Source organism: Lynx rufus, unplaced genomic scaffold, assembly GCF_022079265.1.
Source record: "Lynx rufus isolate CCGP_SWC_20201006 ecotype Redwood Valley unplaced genomic scaffold, mLynRuf1.p SCAF_3, whole genome shotgun sequence".
Classification (NCBI taxonomy): Eukaryota; Metazoa; Chordata; class Mammalia; order Carnivora; family Felidae; genus Lynx; species Lynx rufus.
The window spans coordinates 195,293,690-195,310,970 of record NW_025814845.1 but is presented as its reverse complement, the minus strand read 5'-3'; positions in this window follow the sequence as shown (position 1 = coordinate 195,310,970).

Here is a 17,281-nt window from a genome sequence, read left to right as displayed (position 1 = left end):
TATTATATTAATCTGGTAGGTTACTCAAGGCTCTTTTAATCTTTACTTATTTTTGAGAGAGAGACAGAGTGTGAGCAGGGGAGGGGCAGAGAGAGAGGGAGACACAGAGTCTGAAGCAGGCTCCAGGCCCTGAGCTGTCAGCACAGAGCCGACACAGGGCTCAAACTCATGAACCGTGAGATCATGACCTGAGCCGAAGCCAGACGCTCAACTGACTGAGCTACCCAAGTGCCCCGCAAGGCTCTTTTTAGTGCAAGAGACAGAAACCCAGCTCTAACAAGCTTAAACCAAAGAGAAGTTTTAGAGGCACCTGGGTGACTCAGTGGGTTAAGCATCCGACTTTTGATTTCAGTCCAGGTCATGATCTCAGGGTCGTGAGATCGAGCCCTGTGTCAGGCTCTGCGCTGGGTATGGAGCCCACTTAAGATCTCTCTCCCTCTCCTTCTCCCCCTCCCGCTCACTCACACTCTCTCTATCTCTCCCTCTCAAAAAAGCAAAACAAAACAAAGGGAAGTTTCATGCATCCACCTGCAAAGTGGACAGGTCATGACAAGGGAGTGTGTGGGGCACAAAACGCTTGTGTGCACCCAAAAGTATGAGAAGAAGGAGGTAGAGCCTCTACTCTTTCTGCCACGTGACACCTTTGTCTCTATCACAGACTCCCTCCACCCCCAGCAGGGTATAGGGTTGACAACAATGCTTAGTCTCAATGTTCATGTCTCAAAGCAATACCAGAATGAAGGGTAATTCCAACTGGTGGGAGAATTTATTGGTAGAACCATTCGCCCCTCCCCCAAAGATGAAAAGGTTCTGTTTCCGGAAGATAGGAAGAGCTGGGTGAGCAATGGAAAAATGTCTTCGCAGCACAGGCTCTTAACAAAAAAGCAAAAATACCATCAATGAGAAATTCTAGTTAAAATCGTTAGAATGGATAAATATTCCTAGGGAGGAAATTACAGAAAGAAGGCAAAATGAGTAAGAATATGAGCCAGCGAAACAGGGAATCGGGAGCAAAAATTATACCAGGTGAAACCAGACAGGGCGTTAAGCGAGTCTAGGGAAGATCATTCCTGCTAGCCCCTCCCCCAGGGACCCAAGAACTCTGTGTAAGCACAGGAATACTCATAGACCATTGGAGAATTTCATTCAAATTTATCAATGGAATCAATTTAATCAACATTAAATTCTTTCAATCGGTATTAATAAAATACCTAGTTCAAGGCACTCTACTATGGGCTGCAAAGAATAGTTTTGGTTTTTTTTTAAGTTGCTAAGAAACCTTTCTTACCTCAAAACCCTATTTTGTTGGGATATGCAACATCCACGGTGCATTTCCTCATATCGTCATTAGGCACCACTAGACTGGTATGAAGAAACCTCAGAGGCAGAAGAGAGGTCAGTTCCTTTACGGTAAGATTAAGGAAGGGGCAACACTGGCAGTGGACTTGGACGCACGAAGTTACATGTTCTCAGCATCACACAAAAAAACTAAGTAGTAAATCTAGGATGAGAGTAGACATGGCCAGAGTGGGCACGAGCCTAATGTAATGGACGTCATGGACGTCAAGACCAAAATCAGACACACAGTGGCTTATCTTTTATACCCTGGTGTTTTGGCACCATCCTGCTTTCTGAAAATGTGCTGTGTGCAAGAGAAACGTGGAGACTCCAGATAATGCTGGTTGGCTAGTTTTATCTGCAAAGGTCTTCACCACATCCTCAACCTAGCTCACAAAGCAATCTTCAGTCCTTCGTGCTTGTATCTTCTTAGCCAAAAGAGACCTCTTTTGGAATACGGCAAGGTATGAACATGCAAACAAATAAATACTTGCAGCCAAGTCTAATTGTTCCTAATAGAGAAATTAAGATGTATTATTTTCCCATTTAACAAATAAGGAAATTAAGGGACAGAGAATTTAAGCGGTATGCCCTGAGAGTAGAATGAGTCACAGCAGAAACTGTGATTCATCGCGACCATCCAAACTCTTGCCTTGAACCGCCAGCCTGAAATTTTTCTGGCCCCTCGTGGTCACCTCAAATCAGCCATAACCATACATAAAAACAACAAACAGTCTCCAGGTCTGAGCAAGCAGAGAACCATCCTTCCTAACCCCCTACTTGGGCCAGTGATATTTAGGCCACCATTTCTTGAATTATACGTGAAGAAAATGGGGTAGGAGTTTCCCAGGTCCTTTGCAAATATGCTGCAGTCTCAAGTCAATTCTACAGGGCTCTGTGTGGCCCCTGTGCCCTGTGTGGCCGCTGTGACAGGTGTATGAGACACGGACACCACAGCATCTTCACAGGGAAGAGTATACTTCATGCTGCCCAACTGGTTGTTGGCTACCCGGCCAAGAGACGTGTTGAGATTTACTCCGGTAGTTATTTGTCAGGCCTTTAATCTGACAATGATGGCCTCGCTTTCACAAAGCAAAGCGAAATCCACTAAAGAATGTCCCCACGCCTCAGCTGTGGTTTCCAGCCCGGCATGGGGGAGGGGAAGGAGGACACTTCAGCAACACGACAAAAGATCCCACCCTCCCTTATCATTGTTCAGTCATTTGCAGTTTGTTTTATACTTGGCGTGTGTGTTTGCTCAGGTGGCTACAAAATGCTGAAAAAGTGAGAAATGGTGCAGAATTCTCAGCCCTCTTATCCAGGATGCAGTCGGCTAGCATATTTCCAGTGGAGGTCTGCCTCTCTGACCTTCGCAGGCTGTTCTCCCTTCTCGACTCCCTGAGTACTGAATGTGGACTGTCAGCTCACATTGCTGCTGTATGGACACACGTCTCCATTAAGTTTCTAACCCACAACGGATGGATTAAACTATCAACATTCTCTCATCTGTGTGCTTCTTTCCCTTAAAAAGAATTTTTTTAAAAAGCAGGGTGGGTGTGGAGTTTGGTGAGCTCTTTATAGATTTTGGATACTAGCCCTTTGTCCGATATGTCATTTGCAAATATCTTTTCCCATTCTGTTGGTTGCTTTTTAGTTTTGTTGATTGTTTCCTTTGCAGTAGAGAAGCTTTTTATCTTCATGAGGTCCCAAAAGTTCATTTTTGCTTTTAATTCCCTTGCCTTTGGGGATGTGTCAAACAAGAAATTGCTACGGCTGAGGTCAGAGAGGTCTTTTCCTGCTTTCTCCTCTAGGGTTTTGATGGTTTCCTGTCTCACATTCAGGTCCTTTATCCATTTTGAGTTTATTTTTGTGAATGGTGTGAGAAAGTGGTCTAGTTTCAACCTTCTGCATGTTGCTGTGCAGTTCTCCCAACACCATTTGTTAAAGAGACTGTCTTTTTTCCATTGGATGTTCTTTCCTGCTTTGTCAAAGATTAGTTGGCTATACTTTTGTGGGTCCAATTATGGAGTCTCTATTCTATTCCATTGGTCTACGTATCTGTTTTTGTGCCAATACCATGCTGTCTTGATGATTACAGCTTTGTAGTGGAGGCTAAAGTCTGGGATTGTGATGCCTCCCACTTTGGTCTTCTTCTTCAATATTACTTTGGCTATTTGGGGTCTTTTGTGGTTCCATACAAATTTTAGGATTGCTTGTTCTAGCTTCGAGAAGAATGCTGGTGCAATTTTGATTGGGATTGCATTGAATGTGTAGATTTCTTTGGAATCCAGTGAAGAAATGGGCAGAAAACATGAATAGACACTTCTCTAAAGAAGACATCCAGATGGCCAACAGGCACATGAAAAGATGCTCAACATCACTCCTCATCAGGGAAATACAAATCAAAACCACACTCAGATATCACCTCACGCCAGTCAGAGTGGCTAAAATGAACAAATCAGGAGACTACAGATGCTGGAGAAGATGTGGAGAAACGGGAACCCTCTTGCACTGTTGGTGGGAATGCAAACTGGTGCAGCCGCTCTGGAAAACAGTGTGGAGGTTCCTCAAAAAATTAAAAGTAGATCTACCCTATGACCCAGCAATAGCACTGCTAGGATTTTACCCAAGGGATACAGGAGTACTGATGCATAGGGGCACTTGTACCCCAATGTTTACAGCAGCACTCTCAACAATAGCCAAATTATGGAAAGAGCCTAAATGTCCATCAATTGATGAATGGATAAAGAAATTCTGATTTATTCACACAATGGGATACTACGTGGCAATGAGAAAGAATGAAATCTGGCCCTTTGTAGCAACGTGGATGGAACCGGAGGCTGTTACGCTAAGTGAAATAAGTCAGACAGAGAAAGACACATACCCTATGTTTTCAATCTTATGTGGATCCTGAGAAAGTTAACAGAAGACCATGGGGGAGGGGAAGGAAAAAAAAAGTTAGAGAGAGAGACAGCCAAACCATAAGAGACTCTTAAAAACTGAGAACAACCCGAGGGTTGATGGGGGGTGGGAGGGAGGAGAAAGTGGGTGATGGGCAGTGAGGAGGGCACCTGTTGGGATGAGCACTGGGTGTTGTACGGGAACCAATTTGACAATAAATTTCATATTAAAAAAATAATAAATAACATAACATAACATAACATAAAAAGCGGGGTGGGAGGTGCCTAGGTGGCTCAGTTGGTTAAGCGTCCTACTCTTGATTTAGATAGACTCAGGTCATTAGGTCAGGGTTTGTGAGTTTGAGCCCCGCATCGGGCTCTGTGTTGTACAGAGTGGAGCCCGCTTGGGGAATCTCTCTCTCTCCCTCTCTCTGTGTCCTTCCCCCCTCTCACTGTCTCTCTCTCAAAAGAAATAAACATTAAAAAAACACTATTTCTAAGTTTATACTGACAAAGGCTAAGAGAGCATAAATAATAAGAATGATTATGTAAATATTAGAATTACTACCCCACTATTATTAGAAAGCAAAAATATATCCCTTCTTCATCTTATTGAAGCCCTTGTGAATGTTTGGCAGCATAGATTGCCCTCAAAGAGAGAGAAGCATAAAAATTTGGTTGATTACTTGTCATGTTAATTCTTTTCATCCCTGAATATGCAAACTGGGTCAGGAGCCCCGTGACTGGACTGCATGGCACCTGCCATGTCTTTCCTTTTAGCATTTACTAAACTGATCCATTCTGCCCTTCCCTCATCCATCTCTCTGGGTGCGCCTGTCCTCACTACGGGATCCCATCACGTGCTCATGTGCTGACCCTGAGAAGACGCTGCTGTAGAACTGTATCTTATCATCTTAGGTGCTTGTCACAAATTGCCAATTCCTGGGAAGTCAGGAATGCCCACATGATTACATCTCCCAGGCCCCTTTCTCCTGGAAAGCCAATGCTATTGTGTTTCTCCTTAGGAATATATGGATGCATAAATAGCACAGGAAAATATCACTGACACGAGCCCATTTAAAAGTGATTAGAAAACATAAATTTTATCAGTGATGGAAATTTAAGTACTTTTGTTTACTTCAGTATAACCTTCATGGACAGAGCTTATTTCCTGCAAGAATACGTATCTCGGGGAATCAAAGATCATCTTCTAAATGCGGATTTATATCTGACTCACCTGAGAAGCCTTTAAGAAAATATATATCCCAGAACTCACTCTATACCTACTGAATCAGAAAATTTGGGCATGAATCTCAGTATTGCTTCTGAAAGTAATACAATATACAAAAATATATGTAAAAATAATTCTTCAATGTCTTTCTCCATTACCAATCTCCACCACACTTCCAGGAGGACTGACGTTAACTTCTACTGTGTGTACTTCAGCTCCTCTTTAACAGGCCAATACAAACACATACACACATCTACGAGTATAAATAAGTTACATTTGGGTGTGTTTAAAAAATAGGGGCTGAAGAACATTTACCAAGTGGAAAAGGGTTGACTTAGAAAAATTTTATGAATTACAGTGGCTGTTGAATCCCATTCTCATAACAAAGATATATAGATACATAGATATGCAAGGTATTAATAGAAACCCTGTGTGTACAGTAGGATTATGAATTTATTTCTCTTCCTTCTGATTATCCGTATTTTCTGATTTTCCTACAATTACTGGTTTTGTTATAAGAAATTATTTTCATTTTCCTAACTTTCCACAATTATTTGTTACAACTAACTTTCCAAATTTATGTACCACTAGAATACTATTCCATTTGAACATAATACGGTATTCTATGATGTAGGGTAAGCTCCTTGGTGTGACAAAAAGATCCCTGAATGTAAAAGTACAGATGACTCAAACACAGCAGAAGCTCACGTCTTGCTTGCGTTACACAACCGGAGAGGTGAAACATTGGGCTGAACCCTCCTCCCAAGAGCGGCCATTCAGAGATTCAGGCTGACCTAAGCTCTGCCACTTTGCGTGGGGCTTCTACTGTTCCCCTGGGAGCTGGCTCCTATCCAAAAAGCCAACAAGGGGAAAGAGCGGAAAGGTGCCACACGTGCGAAACTTTTGTGGGTCTGGCTTGGAAGGCGTGCCCCTGATTCCGGTGACACCCCAATGGCTAGGACTCTCGTCACATGCTGTATCTGCCTGTAAGGTGGCTGGGAAGTGTGGTCCTTAGCTGGGAGGCCACTTGCCAGTGGCTGGTCTGACATTCAAAGCGGGAGCATGAATCTGGTGAGTAGGTGGGTTTTCTCCGCCACATTATGGCCCCATCTCACCAGCTTTGTTGGTGTTCCCTGAGCTCTCTTCGCAGCCCTCTCTCAACCTCATGTCTCCACAGAAAACAAGCCCACTTCTTCCAGCTCAGCTCCATTTTCTTCAGCTCCCCCCACCCGTCCCTTCAGGCTGTTCTTTCATTCAACTCGTGCCTTTTTTGTTTGTTTGTTTTTAAGTTCATTGACTTATTTTGAGAGGAGGGAGGAGCAGAGAGAGAGGAAGAGAGAGAATCCCAAGCAGGCTCCACACAGCTGGTACAGAGTCCGATGCGGGGCTTGAACTCACGAACCCTATCATCGTGACCTGAGCCAAAATCAAGACACACTTAACTGACTAAGCCACGCAGGTGCCCCTCATTCGACTGATACCTTTTGAGCCCTATCACAGGGCAGGAATTCTTTTAGGCAATGCGGACTGAGGAGTAAGCAAAGAAAGACAAAACCTCTATCCTCTTTGGTTGAGAGGTCAAGAGACAAACAAAAAATTAGATAGGTTGTAGTAACATCAAAGGAGAAGAATAGTATGACGTTCCTAGAGAAACGTGTTGAATCTTTAGCGAGGCTGGCCAGGGAATGGAGTATTGAGAACATGAGTTTAAATGAAGACTTGGAAGACGTGCAAAGATACTGATGTTGATATATGGAAGGATTTTAGGCAAAGAAAAAGCAGAACAAAGGTCTTAAGGCAAGAATGTACTGGAACATGCCCCAAACAGCAGCATGGAAGACGGCAGAGCTCAAGCATAGGGATTAAAGAGAGTACAGGCTATGACATCAGAAAAACAACAGTGGCTTTGAGGGCCACTTAAGAATTTTGACTTTTATTAAGAAGGAGCTGGGGCACCTGGGTGGCTCAGTCGGTTAAGCGCCTGACTTTGGCTCAGGTCATGATCTCACGGTTTGTGGGTTCCAGCCATGTGTCGGGCTCTGTGCTGACAGCTCAGAGGCTGGAGCCTGCTTCAGATTCTGTGTCTTCCTCTCTCTCTCTGCTCCTCCCTTGCTTGCATTCTATCTCTCTCTCTAAGATAAATAAAAACTAAAAAATTTTTTTAAAAAAAGGAGTTTAATACTATTGGAGCATTTTAAATGGAGGAGTGATATGATCTTATTTACTTTATATAGGATCACCAGATGTGGCAAGAAGAATACAGGGTATGTGACTTCATGAAACAAAAAGGGATTTTGCAGATGCAATTAAGTTAAGGATCTCGTGGTGGAGAGATAATTCTGGAATATCTGGGTGAGTCCAGTGTAAATGCAAGGGGTCTTCCTTCCTATAAGAGGAAGGTGGGGAAGGTCAGTGTCCAAGAAGGTGTGACAACAGAAGCAGAGGTAAGAGGGAGAAAGACAGAATGAGACTGAGGGAGAAGGAGAGAGAGAAACAGAGACCAAGAGACAGAATGTTATACTTCTGGCTTTGAAAATGAAAAGGGCTATGAAGCCAAGGGAGACCGGTAACCTCTAGAAACTGGAAAATGCAAAGGACTGGCTCCTCTCCTAAAGTCTCCAGAAGGGACCACCCCACTGACATGCTGCTTTTAGCCTGGTGAAACCCATTTCAGACTTCTGACCACCAGTAGTGTGTGATAGAGAAATTCTGCTGTTTTAAACCACCAGCGTGCGGTCACTTGTTAGAGTGGCCTTAGGAAATAAATACACCAGGCTGCCATGTTGCCATGTTGTTGAGAAGAGACTAAGGGAGCAAGAGCAGGGCACGGAGACCTCCTCAGGACAACTGAGTAACCCAGGAGAGAGAGGGGCATGGGCAGAGCCAGTGGAGTCCCTGAGGGGGCAGTGAGAAGTAATCATTTTCTTCAGCATTTATTATAGAGTCCTTTATGTCCATGTCTGTCTTGGTGGTCAGAAGATAAATACTGAAATCTCTACTCTGCACTTTCAACCTGAGTACTTGGCTAGATATAAAATTACATAAGAGTAAAAGGGTGGCTATTGAATCTGTGACCAACACACGGGCCAAGTTTTTGGAAATGAAACCCTCAAATAGAGGGTCACCTGTGCTCTGGGCCAAGAGCCAGATTCTTGTGCTCTTGGATTATTCCACAAAGCACCTGCACACACCCTGCAAAGGACAGCCACTGAATTGGTGTTGGATAAACCACAAACATACTCTTCTGATAATGACCGATCATGATTAAGTCATCAGTTCTGCTTGTGTTTTCCAAGAAAAGGGGCTAAGAAAAAGAATGGAAAGCAATTCTTAATTCATTTATGAGAAGACACCATTCATTTTGAAATTACTGAGTCATTTCTCCCACAGAAAAACAGAAATGAGCATCATAATATCATCCAAGCTTCACACAACATAGTTGTTTGGACTTGAAATGTACCATGACTCGTAGGTAAACATTAATTTGTAACCTAGCCCCCAAACCACCATGATCTGTGAAATGTGTCCACCTGAGCACTTGAGGGGAAAACAAAACCAAAAACCTGAAGTTGGCTCATGAATCCAGCTGTCTTGGTAGACAGAGAGACCCACTTAGAATTCTTTAGACACCTCTGACTCAACCTTTCTGGAAACAGAATGGTTTCTGCTCCCCCTTTACCTAAAGCACCCCAGAAGAAATCTGGCCCTCTTTATCTCTAGAAGTGAAAATTCATATTTCCATTTGCTCAGGAAAAATAAAAATAGGAAAAAAGTCACACTTGCTCACATGTAATGCTACTGTCCTAAATGAGGAAGTCACAGTGGTTTTTTTCTGTCTGCTGCAACTCAATGCTCGTTCCCTGCGACAAAAGCAGGATCTCAAGGAAGCAGCACTGATTGTAAACAGATATAATTACACTTTGTTAGTACATCCCCACTCCCGTTTACTCTATGACTCCCTCCTGGCCATGAAGAAAACTTCATGTGAGTAAAGGAGACAGTGTTTCTATTAAGAGGAAGCTGTGAATCTACATAAGACACTAGGAATCTTTGGGAATAAATCAGAATTTGCTATTTGAGGTGCCATTTTCCACTGGTCTATTATCTTAATATTGCCAGTATATTTCACTGAGAGCTATTCAAGATATGGTAAAAGTTGGCAGACTCCTTAAAAAGCTGGACTTTTAAATAGATGGTATTGGCACAAGATAGGCATTTTGGAAAAGCAGTCCAACCCACAGCTCACATTGCATACTAGAATAAACTCCAAATGAATCAGAAGACAAATAAATAAAATTCAACAAGTGCTAGGAGAAAACGCAGACGGATCCCCTTTGTAGGTTTGGAAAGGGAACACCACACTCCTAAATACAACTGACATTCTAGATCCAATCAAAAAGAAAAGAATATTCTACTACATTAAAATCATCATCATCATCATCATCAACAACAACAACAACGACAAAACTTTGCATGAAAAATAAGGAAAGAACATACTGATGACAAACTGGAAGAAAAGAGTTTTCACTTCAAAAGAAAAAAAACATTTCTTTTTGAAAGACACTGTCATAAAAAAAAGTATGCATCAACTATACTCAACAGAAACAATTTAAGTTTAAAAAAATCTGCCAAAAAGAAATAAGTAAAACATCATCACTTAAAAAATAAATAAATAAACGTGAGTCACAGACTGAGAGCAATGCTTGCATTATTTGATTATGAACCTGTATCCAGAATATCAAGGGACTCTTTGAACTCAAAATCAGAAAAACAAACATGATAATCAAAAAATTAAAAAATGGGCAAAAGATTTGAAACAGACACTTCACCCAAATAGTAGGCACCATCTAAATATCTTCAACATAGGAGCAGACCAAGTTTCAACACCAGTTTTCTAGTGAAACACTTAATCGTTTGAAGCTATTCATCGCTGTCCATTCCCAACCCCAAAGAGTTTCTTCATGTGTCTCTGGCCACCCAAGCACACACACCTTCATTTGAAGAAGTCAGAGAAGGCCCTAACAAACAGTATTCTACCATGACATCTTTTAAGCATGTCACTTAATATTGTACTTCCTAAAAAGAGAAGGCAATGTAAATGACATGTAAATTACAGCCATCGCAATGAAACTTCTTACACGTGTTAACTAATCATAAAGAAGAAATCAACAATCATCTCTAGTACAACAGGGTGAAACCTTTGTCACCACTCACTCTGGCATACGAAAGAGATTTTCTCTTAATTAACAATAAATCTAACCCATGCTAGATTCTCCAGAACATAGGAAAATGCCTCATTTGGAAATTCAGGAATCATTTCTACTTTGAAAATATCTACTTAGTGATTTAGGAAATGGCAAAACATTCAGCCAGTTTAAATGAGTTTTCTCCATTACTTATTAGTTCAATAAATATGTATTAAATCCCCTTACACGTGGAAGAATGGACAGTAAACTAGTAATGAAATAAATGTATAACTTCCAAGTTTTGTAAGTGGCAAGGAAGCAGAGTATCGGGTAATGTGGGAGGGAAAGCAGGCATCTGTCATTACTAATTGATAAATCCCATCAGAAGACAGCAAAAGGGTTGATGTATTTGAAGAGGGAACAAAAAGGTGGCAGAGAACTATCAAAGATAATACCAGGGGAAACAATGTTAACTGAGCACTATTTTGGAGCTCAAATTACTGTTCTAAGTACTCTACGTATATTAAAAAATTTTGTTGTCACAATAACCCTGTTACTATTCTCATTTTACAGGTAAGGAAACTGAGAAAGGGATAATTCAACAAATTTGCCAAGGTCACACAGCTTGTCAGGAGCAGAACCAACACTCCAACCCGGCATCTATCTCTATAGGAACGAATTCTGGAGGGAAAAGGGTGCTAAATCATCAAGGAACATGTGAGGCCAAGGGTAGGAATTTGGATAAACAACATAAGGGCAGGTACATGATTATGTTCATGTTTCAAGTTTTTCTCATGTATATTGGGGCACCTGGGTGGCTCAGTCAATTAAGTATCTGACTTCAGCTCAGGTCATGATCTCACACTTCACGAGTTTGAGTCCTGTGTTGGGCCCTGTGCTGACAGCTCAGAGCCTGGATCCTGCTTTGGATTCTGTATCTCCCTCTCTCTCTGCCCCTCCCCCACTAATGCTGTCTTTCTCTCTCATAAATAAGTAAACTTAAAAAAAATTAAAAAATGTTTTCTCTTGTATAAGTTATACCTGTACAACTAATAATGTGAGAGTAAAATACATGTTAAAAGCTTGACATTGGATCCTGCATTTTTGTTCCCCATTATAATTCTTTAAAAAAAAAAAAATCCTAGTTTTTAGAGCCAGGAGCTACGCATCTATATATAATGCCTACTCCTGGAAAATCTAACACACCCCCACTCCTGGGTTTTTAAGGAACCCTATGGGGAAATACACTGAAAGATGGTAAGGTAAAGATTGGTATTTTTATTTAAAGGATAAGAATTCTCATCCAAAACCAACTTACAATGATAGGGAATCTATAAAAAGCAAAGCACAGCAGATAAACCCACTTGAAAATCTTATTTCCATGACAACAGAAACAGAGCGTTAAAGGGCCAGCACACCTCTGCAGTGTGTCCTTGCCGACACATTCAATCATCTATTTCCAAGGAAAGGAATAATCTTTCACATACATCCTAAATTATAACTTCGTATGGACACATGAAAACATCCTAGCCCTTCTGAAACACAGAGAGGGTAAGGAGCTGATGTTCTGATAGTCACATACAGATGAGCAGGTTTTCAAATGACTCTGAAAATTGTAGAAGTAAAATGCACGATATGAACTTGCATTGCATAAAAAACATTAGTGTTGTAGTTTCCATATTTGTCATTCAATTTACCACTTTCAAAAACACCCAGTTAATCTGTATTGCTCTAATATAACATGGAAAGGGCTTACTCATGAATATACATGTAGCCAAAATAATTTTTTAAATATTTACAATATGAGACATACGTAGTCATTCATACTCAGTTCTTCTAAAAATTAGACTTTGGTTCTTTTTGGTTATGTGTATATAAAACATTTGAGAAAATTATGGAAAAATATCTTGCTTTTTCTAAGAAGCAATATTTTGCAGAGAATTTCTTTTTGGGATAATGTTTCCAAGGTTTCTTAAATTCTAAAGATTCTCCAAAGGCAAATTTAACATTAAATTGTGTAAGATGATTTAAGTTTTTTTAATGTTTATCTATTTTTGAGAAACAGAGAGAGAGAGCCCAAGAACAGAAGGGGTAGAAGAGAGGGAGACAGAATCCGAAGCAGGCTCCACGCTCTGAGCTGTCAGCACAGAGCCCGACGTAGGGCTCAAACTCACAAACTGTGTGAGATCATGACCTGAGCTGAAGTCAGATGCTCAACCTACTGAGCCACCCAGGTGCCCCGAGACAATTTAAGTTTTAAATGCCATTTAAAATTATACATATTACATTATATATTTTATGTGATTGGGTTTTGTCTTCACAGAAACTCAATGTGAAGGGGAAAGGGCAAATAGTGTTACCAACTTTGTTTTCCATCAGTGGGCTATTTGATGCTCAAAACATTCATGCTAAGTGACCATGAAAAGAATAAACATAGTTCTTTATATTTCTGTGCCCAGAAATTTTTTATTACAAATGAGAAGGTCTCAGGGATTGTTGTCCATGATCATATGTGATTGCCTATGACCTTCCAGATAGTCCTCCATCACTCATGATCACCCACAGTCATTCATGATTGCCCCTGATGATGGCTGAGACCAGGAAGCAGTGGTTAAAGAAGTCTTGTAACTTGCATAAGAGACACGTTGTCTCAAATTAACTAAGGACTCATTAAATCCCTCTTAATTTTCTTACAAATACTTATGCTGATTTTCTGATCACTGACAAGATTTTTTAAGTGTCTCTTGGGCTCTGGGTAATCAGGGTTTATTTTATTTTATTTTTTATTGAATTTATTTTTGAATTTTTTTCTCTACACATTGATTTTTTTTTGAAAGATAGGTACAGGCAAAACTTATCTTAACCTCTTTCACCTTTTCCAGATATAACAGCTACAGAAAAGGGTCTTAGATAGTCTACTGTATTTGCATTTATTCTTGCTTAATTCAGTCTTCTTTTTCTGAAGTCAAATAGCACCTTCCCTTCAATAGTGCTATATCTTGAGTTTTTCCTTTATACTCAATAACAACACCGTAAAAGAAACAGACTTTTTTATGTATGACATAAGTCAATTAGGGACGTTATTTTCATTAATTGCAGAAAATATGGGTATATCCTTAAATACCTCTCCAGTCTGGTGATAATTCCTTTTCTTGAAATTTCTATAATAATTTCTTTTTATTAATTATTGTTATTTTTTATTTTAGGGAGAGATAGCAAGTGTGAGTGGGGGAGAGGGACAGAGGGAGGGAGACAGAGAGAATCGTAAGCAGGCTCCATGTTCCTCTCAGAGCCCAATGTGGGGCTCAATCTTACAACCCTGAGATTGTGACCCGAGCTAAAATCAAGGGTTGGACGCTCAACTGACTGACTCACCCAGGTGCCCTGAAATTTCTGTAATAATCTAGACCTTTCTATTCCCACTGTTTCTCCCTTTAGTAATCCTGATCTGAATCACTACAATAACATCCCAAAAGCTCCCCTTTCTAATATTGTCGAGACAAGGCTCATAGAAGGGATTTGTCACATTATTTCTATTCTAAAACACTTTTAGTTTTTCTCCATTGCTTAAATGATTGAATTCATGAACGTCTCCAAGCTACCTGTCCCAAATGTATATTGTACTGTACCCTTTCTTATACTTAACAGTAGGGACAAATAAAATAATTTGCCATCCCCAAAATATACCATCTATGTGCTCAAGCCCTTCTCATGGCCTGGATTGCCCTTCCTTCCCTTTTCCAAATATTAACCAACCTCAAGTTCACAGCACGCTTTCTATAGGAAGTATCACTAAAGCACTGCACTGGACTGGGAGTGTTGTGTCTCTCTCACATTCATGTACTGACACCTAACTCAGTGTGATGGGGTTCGGAAGGGGGGCCTCTGGGAGGTGCCTAGGTCATGAGGATGGAACCCTCATGGGCTGGATTAGTGCCCTTACAAAAGGAGACCCCAGAGAACCTCTTGCTTTCTTTCCACACAGCAAGAAGACAGCCATCCATGAACCAGGGAGCAGCCTCTCACCAGACACTGTATCTGCCAGGGACTTGGTCTCCAACTCCCATCCTCCAGAACTATGAGCAATAAATCGCTGTTTACGCCTCCTGCCTGTGGTTATAGCAGCCTTACGTCTTTTTTTTTTCAAATCCTAATATCCCACAATACTGTGTCTCTGTTTCCAATTTTACTTTTAAGTTACTTCTAAGTAACCGGTTAAGTTCACCTTATACTTGACAACAAAAGAAAGGAACTATTCTTTCAAATGATTCCCAATTTTTTGTGTATCGTGGGCCCTTTGGATAATCTGACAAAAGCTTTGGGCCTTCTATCTCGACTGCCTGCAAATGAATATGTAAAAACCTGGCAAGTTTTGTGTATGTTTTGGTGTTTCAAGAAGGCCAATATGAATCCAGGAAGTCCTTTAAACTTCAGTTAAAAACACCCTGCATCATCGGAAAGAAAACTCAAACACTGATTCTTCTCTCACGAAATTTATAGGGAGCAGTGCTCGGAGGTGGTGTGGCTGATTTATCTCTCTAAGCCCTATCAACTATGCCCTTATGTTATAAGGTCTTCAGCCTGAGAGGCTCTCTGCATTAACTAGATACCAAGTAAATCATGATGGGTTTTCTTTCCCCAAAGAAATGTATTACACAGCAAATCATCAGTTGATATATTTACAACTTTTTATGTTCAGAAAATATATTTTTTTCTTAGCGATTAAAGACACGGATGTATTGAAGCATCAGGTCCCTATGTCCCCTACTCCATTTGCCTGATTCTGCCATATTGCATGACAATTAAAGAGCCTGAATAATCAGATTTTACCCAAAGTATCAAGGTAAAGAATACTAAATTCAAATAATCTCAGACATAAAGCCATTATATTAAGAACTTTAATACAAACATACAAAGCTTCTGTGTGCTCAACCTCATAACTAGAATATATATGATCAGTGAGACTTGATCTACACAAGAAGGAATGAAGGTAAGTTCAATGCATTCATTTACACAGCTTCATTCTGAGCCCAAAATCAAACAATATTTTTGGAGTATTTTGGCTGCCAGTATAAGCTGTATAAGTGAGAGCCAGTAATCAGTGAATCTCCCATATCAGCTTAAAGCATACTAGAACATAGAGAAAAAGACATAAAACAACAGTTACTAAACCAAAGTAGTAATTCAGTGGAGAAGCAGGACGCCTGGCTTAATACAGAAGAGATAGAATACTCCATCTAATATAGACTCTAACAAATGAACTCAAGAACATTTTGCTACAATACAGATTCTTACTTAAAACTGCCCACTGGGTGGTCCTTTCTCTCACGAGAGACACAAGGTTTCTACATGTACGTGTGCCCATTAAGGCAAACTCCTTTTCTTCAGAGGCTCGCAGTATTTTTCTAACCAAGAACAGTATTCTGCAGATGAAATATTAAATTCTTTAATTGTCTCTCCAGATCCCCTCTTCATTTTGTGTCTGCCAATCTCCCAAATGCCTAGCTCTTTGTCCATTGTTAGTTGGTAAGAAAGCTCACAGATCTTCCTCTTGAATAGATGTCAAAACACTAAGGCTATACTCTAGTGGTTCTAAGCAGACTCGTCCTAAAACTGGTTTCTTGCTCATTTTCAGTAAAGTGTAATTTTTAACGACAGTCTGTTTTGTAGTTGTCTGGCCTTCCTCGTTTCAAAGACAGCAGTCCTTAATGAAAAGCCTTTTCCCACATGAGTACATTTCCATTTTTACCGAGGAAAGTCAATGAATTGAAACTATTTGATGCCATTTGGGACTCATCAGATGAATGAGTTCTTAATTGGAAAGACTTTAAATCTTCCTGGGCTTTCATATTTAAGTTCTAAAACTCCTCAACTGGCTTCCAGTCTTTAAAATCAAACATGTTACATAAAATTCTGGAGGTTAAGAAGCAAACTAACTTATGAGAAGGAGTGCCTCTAGTAGCGGACCTGAGGACACGTTATAATTCAGAGACTCGAGTCAGACGTAGCGGGTGTCAGATTCTAGCTTTACCTGGCTCTAGCTGTCGCATGTCTGGAAAGGTACCACCCTATCTTAGCTTCAGTTCCCTCACCCATAAAATGAGAACACCGGGGCACCTGGGTGGCTCAGTTAGTTGAGAGTCTGATTTCAGCTCAGGTCATGATCTCACGGCTTCGTGATCTCACAGTTCGTGAGTTCCAGCTCCACATCAGGCTCTCTGCTGTCCATGCAGAGCTTGCTTCAGATCCTCTGTCTCCCTCCCTCTCTCTTTGCCCCTCCCCGGCTCTCATGAGCATGCTCTCTCTCTGTCTCTGTCTCTCTCTCTCTCTCTCTCTCTCAATAAATAAACATTTAACAGGTGCCTGGGTGGCTCAGTCGGTTGAGCGTCTGACTTCGGCTCAGGTCATGATCTCGCAGTTCATGAGTGAGCTTGAGCCCCGCGTCGGGCTCTGTGTTGACAGCTCGGAGCCTGGAGCCCGTTTCAGATTCTGTGTCTCCCTCTCTCTGCCCCTCCCCCACTCATGCTCTGTCTCTCTCTGTCAAAAATAAACATTAAAAAAATTATTTTAAACAGTGAGAATATTAATAATGTCCCTACCAAAGAGGAATGTTCTGAGAATTTCAG